Genomic DNA, 6,737 nt, shown 5'->3' with positions numbered 1-6,737 from the left:
TTCTTGGGGAGCCATGCAATTCCTGTTAAATGATTCAGAAAAAAGCGATTGCCCCATAAAGTTTTCCGGAAGCTTGCTTTCTTATGCCCAAAATTTATACATCTTCCCTGTTGCTGTAGAGTTGTTCTCTCGAGGGGTGCCCTCGCCATGCATGGATTAAATTTTTGACTTTTTTTTCCTCTCCCTTTGATATCTTTATTACGAGCGCCTTTTTAATAAACTCTTCCGATCCGCAACAAAACCAGACCAGATCCCGACCAGTTTGGGAAAAGGGGTTAAAATAGAAGTTTGTTCGATGGCTAAATGGAAAAATCCTTTTTTCCACGATAAATTATGTATGTGGAACGTTTTCCGGGTGCCGCCAACGCGCGCCGCCCTGGAAATTTTTTGACTTTTTAATCTTTTACCTCCAGCGGCGTCCGGACGCGGTTCATTTAACTTTTAACATTTAACTTATCCGCTTTAATCTTCAGCCATTAGCGAAACAGCGCAGTAGGCCCTTTTGTGTTTTGACGGACGCTTTGATGTTATTGTTCTCCGTGCGCATCCAAGCACGGTTTGACAGTTGTACAACAAAGCTAACCTCAATTTCTCACATCAAACTCGTACGAAACGGATCCACTTGCTGAAACAATAATAAATTGCGGTTTGTTTTTTATCACCCCCTCCCCTCACATCGGAAAATTCAATCAACTGTGATTACACTTGATGTGATAGCTTCCTTCCATTAGTTATTGTGTCGATTTACTGACACGTTCTCGATTCCTGACGAGAGCGGCGCGCCGAAACATATCACACACTTAATTTAAAGGTTATGTTTACGGGCTAGATTTGCTGTCAGCCGCCCCAGTCCGGAAACCGCAAGCCCGCGATCGAAAGTTCGTGCTCGCAGGGGTGCATTTTTTATGAGTCTTCCGAGCTCGTTTGACGTTTGGCATTTTCACCACCCGCACCCGGCTGGTAATCTAACCTCAAATATTTATTAACATAATAAAACAGTTGCTTTCCCGAACGGATCCTTGCCGAAGGAGGGGGCCAAGTGGGACTTCGGGATTCCGGACTTTGATTTCAAGTGTTCACCTTTTTATCATCCCGGAAGAAAAAAAAACGCAGAAATCTGACAAATTGTCTTACGTTTAGAAGATTTATTGCGAAATGCTTTCCCGGGTATTATTCCCGGTCCCATGGGGGACGCCGGCGGATTGGCCGGGAGTTGCCATGAGAACTACTTCCGGCAAATGACTGCACGTAATGTAACTTTTATTGATTTACGATGTGGCGCGTCACTGAAGCGTTACTCACCACAAAAGTGTGGTGAACGTGTCCAACTGGATGGCGAGCAGAAGTCGGGTAGACTTCGGTGTGTGACCATCAAATTAGTGTCAAGGTTGCGTTGGCAGATGAAACCTGCTAGTTTCAGCAAGTCCTTGAACGGAGGAGGAGGAGGCTTCAAGTGATGAAGCTAGATGAAAATTTAATTATCGTAATAATCTATTATCCCATCTTGGGCAGACACACACATTCTCTCGAAAAGTCACGTTGCCACTTCTGTGTTGCTTCCGAGGGCGTTTTACGAGCGCTTGTACTACAACGTAGATATCGCCTGGTAGTTGTATGGGCAGACAAGAGGGCAATAATAGTAATTAAACATAATAATCATATCGCAGCATCATCATCGCCAGTTGAGTGAGAGCAGAAGGCGCCCCCTTCGTCTTCTTCTATGCTGAGATATCACTCATCTTTTTTTATGAGTCACTGTGCGATCCCACATGATGCAGATGCCACTTCGTGCAGGCACGTGTGGAGTACGGGTAATTGTGCCACCCGACGAAACTCGGTCATCAATCTCGATGGGACCCGGGCCTGGGAAGTGGCCACAATGAGTCGTTTCGGGCTTGGAGCCGTATTCAAGAGCATTCAAGAAATGTTAGCTTTGAGTTACCCCTCGTCAGGTTGATCAACTGTCAAAATGGCTAAACAAATCTCAGTGTGTACACTTTTGACGTTTACGACGTGTGTTTCGTCTTGAATAGTACTCTATGCTTTTCCTAAAACCCAGCTGAGCAAGAACTTCAGGGAAGGGAAAGTGGCCGAGCAAATTTGAACTACTGTTTTGGGACTAGATACTCGCACAAGCAGCACTCACTCATTACGTTGATGACACTTGAAAAACAGCTACTTGTGGCGTTTTTGAAACGGGCAAAAAAGGCATTGTAGTGGTGTGGTGTTGAAGAACCCTCGAAAAACTATCCCTTCGTAGAGGAAAGTGGTGTAGGATGCCGTCATTGACCGTTGATCGGGCTTGTTTTCGGGTGAAATTGGCCCGGAATCGCTCTGACTAATTTTTAAGAGTTTAGTTGAATCACTCCTTGAACGTAAAATGGCAACACTGGTCTTGTTTTGAAAAAATAAAAAAACGATTGACATAACGTCACCTTCATTGTTTTTCACATTGATTCAAACCAGAGCTGTGGAGTCCAAGTTGAAGTCGGATGTGGTGGAGTCGGGTACTTTTAAGGACCTTAAGTCGGAGTCGAAGTTGGAATCGGAATATTCTGAGAAGCCGCAATCGCTAAATTTTTAAAAGCAGGAGTCGGAGTTGATTTTTTTGAAAGCTTTAAATGGGAGTTGTTGTTGAACCATGAGTCGTTAGAGTCGGGTATTTTAGTAGAGCTAACCCGATTCAGCAGCTCCGAATCAAACAATGTCAACACTGGCAGTGTTGCTATCATAACAGTTATTTTGAAGTCCACCTTGCGTCAAAATCATGTAAACAATGTGTGGTGTGGCGCATCTGTCAACGTGTACAACGGCTTATGTCAACAAATTAGCCTCCCAAGGAAAGGGGAAAGAAACTATTAAAAACTTTGCACCCTCCAAAGTCACACACATTGCGTGCCTCATGCTGACATGTGCCCACCTCCTTTCAACCCACTCCTTGCGCCTTTTAACGACAGAGATCAACACGACCGAAGGAATGTGTCAAGAAGGGATATCAAGAAGGAATGTTGGATCCAACCTCCACCCCCCTTCAGAAACTTGAGGCCGGCAGTTAAACAATAATTTTAATGACGGTGAAATTGCTAATCATAATGAAGATGATCGTAATCGGGTGGGTAAAACATGTGTCAAGGCGGTTCGGGTGGGAAGGTGGAGGTGGAAATGTACAATGTATTTAGCATAAAAAGCAAGGAGACTCATAAAACGTGCCCAAGTCGGTGTTTTTCTAAAATGGCACGTCACATGCGAGGGGCATGTTGACACGTATCCTCCTTTTTTGGGGAAAAGTTTGCCGATAGCTGGAGCTGGAAGCTTCTCGGAGATAAAGAAAGGGGTGCTGTTTGGTAACAATTAAAAGCACATTAAAATATTTAATTAGTTTCGTCTCGGTTCGGAGGCTTCTAGTGTGTGTTAAGTGATGGTGTCGATTTTCCGCCAAATTGATTCTTTTTTGAAGGGAGCACGTGCGCCAAACTTTAAGCGCTTTGAAACAAAAGAAAACATGTTTGGTTAGCGATTCGTGAGACACGGAGCAAGGCTCTTTAACAGAGCAGGTGATGTGATTGAAAACGTCACATATACATTCTCTTAGGTGAGCACGTGCGCTGAACTTTAAACACTTTAAAGCAAAAGGAATCATGTTTTGTAAGCGATTCGTAACGAAAGTGAAAAAGGCAGGTGACGCAATTGAGAAACGTCACATCGCAGTGTTGCCAACATTTTTGGACAAATCGTGTCCGCACGGCGCTCTTGGATTCCCGAACATCGTCTCGCCGTGTTCGTCCACGAATCATTCGCCCCTTATCGCGCTCGCACTCCAATGTGTGTACACTTGAATTGGGAATAACAAATGGTGGTGTAAATGTTCTTTTGTTGAAATGTGGCAAGAGGACCTCCAAAAAAAGATTCTCCGAAAAAAGTAAGTCGTCTAGCAACGAGAGGTCGCGCTTCCCTTTTTCGGTTTCGGTACGACACGACAAAAAAAAAAATTCGAGTGTATGTGTAGTATTTATACCGCGAATGCATAAATTATAATTGACATTATCTTCGCGAGCGAGCGAGCGCTCGCCAGAGCTGTTGATTTGTTTATTTTGACTGTACCGTCTCCATTGTGGTCCGTGTCAAGGGGGTGAGGGAATCGTCGTCGAGAAGGTTCAAATGGCACTCGGCTACCTTCAAAAAATTCCGCGCTCACCTCACCACCACCTTGCGCTCGCGAGGTGAGGTGAGAGGTGAGTTGAAAAATGTGTTATTTTGTTAGCTGTCACTTGCGTGCGCGATTTTTTTGTTTTGTTTTTTCGGGGCTTGTTTGCTGCCAAACCAGGGGGGTGTTCTTGGTCGTTACACGTCATTAATCGAGTGTCATGGCTTACTTGGTCGCGGGGATGCTGTCGCATCATGATAAGGACCGCGGTCAGCGGAAAGGTGAGCTGTTCAGCGCCTGCTACGCCGTTCTTACACATGTTTCGTGACGTTTGCTTTCTGTTGTTGCGCCCTAATGAAATTATTTTTTTTAATTCGTTCTAGCTACGGGTGCAGATTTCTGGTTTCCGGTTTGTGCGGTCGGGAACGACCCAGGGGTCGCTTTTATTGGGGTGATTATCGCCTTTTTTACGGTGTGCCAGAGTGCCGGGAACGTCTGCTCTGGCAGCTTCCGCAAAACGTTGTTGCCAGAAATCGAGGGGGAAAACAACTTAGGGGTGCGAGGGCGAGATTACCAGACCATCCCCGATAGAGTTGTTTCGGGGTGGTTTAGGCAGTGGTTTTGCACTTTTCATCCAGTTCTTTGCTGGTCTCCGCTGACACCGCACATTTTGATGGATTAAAATGTGGCGAGTTTTCGCTTTTGGCTTCTGTCAAGTTCAAGGTTGACGTTTGGTAGGATGACAGTTCGTGCGACGACGACTGCTTCTGCCATTTAGCGCCGTTAATGGCGGAAATCCAATTGACCCGAGGGGTTGCCCACACTCTCGGTTAAGTAACTTCGGCAGCCGACGGTGGTTAATCCCCTGCAGATTAGAGCTAAATTATTGGCAAATTTGCGGTAAGTAGACGATGCAGTGCGCGCGGCCGTAATGGCGTGGTCATAACGATAAATCACCGATGTTTATACATGTCTTAGACGGCGTCTTCGTTTCTGCAACCAAGACGTTGGGGTGGTCCGGCAAAGGTCTCGAGCAAAGTGCAGTCGTTGCGATGTTAGAGGCCTGTACAAAACGCACAATTTCACCGCAAAGTTATGGCGATCCGTTAAGAGCTCTGCCGTCGTCGTCGTCGTTGAAAAGGACGGCACTGGGACACGATTCTGCCAGTAATGACGACAATAATTGATCAGGTCCTACGCGAGGGTCAGCCCCGATTGAGGTCAGGTCGCGGACAGAAGGGTTTTTCAGCGTTGACCAACGCTGTGATGAGCCATTTGAAGAAGAGTCTCAATTTGCGTCTTTTTATGACTGGGTTGAACTAGTGAATCACCCCTCGAAAACGAGTTGGCAGCATTGCGACAAGAGTTGTCAAACAGTGAAGCCAGCGCGTTGTGGAGATATCGGTGAGCATCTCTCAGACTTCTCCAAATCTGTATTACCCAATCATAGAATAATATTGTAACAACGATCTGTGTTACCTAGGATTGAACGATCTGGAGGAGGAATTGACAGATGAAAACAAGTGTCTGACCCCTAGGACTGGACGGAGTGTAAACGTGCATGGAACGAGTGGATCTCTAAAGGCCCGAACGGGACTACTGGAACTAGACCGTGGTCAGAGGGCGGTCCCTGCACGCGTAGCTCAATCGTTGAAAAACGCAATTTCGTCCAAAACAAGCCCATAACTGTCAAAATTTGCAGAAGGGACTGCTGCACATTTTCGGTACCATTATTGGACCGTTTTATACGGTACAATATATTGCGGCCCAAAAACGGTCCATGGCTAACAACTTTCCGAAAGGGGACATTAGCCGTATGCTCTGGGATTCAGCGATGGCCATCCCGGGCAATAAACATAATTTGAGGCGCCCCGTGTGTCCCTTTTTTGCCGGTTCGGTTGAAATTTAGCGTTTCTTTTTTCGTCCCCGTAATGTTTTGTTCTGCCTAGGGACGGCCGAATCTATTATGCAAAAACGCATCAACTCGAGAAGAAGTCGGATGGACCGTTGGAAAGGGAGATTTTGCATCATATTTCGGTGAACAGGAGGGTGGAAGCGATGAATTATGGCCAGGGTTATCGCAAATGATGAAGATATTGTGCGATTATGAGGATATTTCAGGATTTTGGCTAGGAAAATGTTGCAGCTTGGAAGTCAGAAAGTCAAGCAATGGCTTTGTTTGTCTGATTTTGTTACGAAAGTTTCAGCGAAACATTTTTTTTTGAACAGGCCAAAATGTTCAGGATGTTTCAGTTTTTTGACATTTTCAATGTTATTGTTCAAGGTGGCTAATGTGGGGTTCTTTAGGCAAAATGTCTAACAATTCTATTGTTCTTGTTCAATTTATCAAAACAAACTATGTTTCTAAACCTAGGGGTTAATCACTTCGAGTATACTGCATACGCGTATCATACGCACATAATATTTTCATTGTCTGCATACCGTATTGACGATATAGACCCCATATTCGTCGTATTTGAGGTCGTATCTACCCAAATATCAGCGTGAATATCATACGCGCATAATACTCGCGCAGTCTTCCTTGGCTGCATACCGTATCGACTCCAATATTGGCTTCATATTGGTGCAATAT

At 45.2% G+C, this 6,737-nt stretch overlaps 2 protein-coding genes across 4 annotated transcripts in view; one reads left to right on the top strand and one right to left on the bottom strand.

Moving 5' to 3' along the window:
* LOC128093425 (uncharacterized) overlaps positions 1–6,737 on the top strand; it is an 88,658-nt gene that overhangs the window by 3,864 nt on the left and 78,057 nt on the right. The gene's annotated exons all lie outside the window — the stretch shown is intronic.
* Positions 1–6,737, bottom strand: part of LOC120413068 (nuclear receptor subfamily 2 group F member 1-B) — a 73,129-nt gene that overhangs the window by 5,915 nt on the left and 60,477 nt on the right. The gene's annotated exons all lie outside the window — the stretch shown is intronic.

This window comes from Culex pipiens, chromosome 3 (genome assembly GCF_016801865.2).
Source record: "Culex pipiens pallens isolate TS chromosome 3, TS_CPP_V2, whole genome shotgun sequence".
Classification (NCBI taxonomy): Eukaryota; Metazoa; Arthropoda; class Insecta; order Diptera; family Culicidae; genus Culex; species Culex pipiens.
Note: the sequence above shows the minus strand (reverse complement) of the source record. Positions and strands in the feature narration are given on the sequence as shown.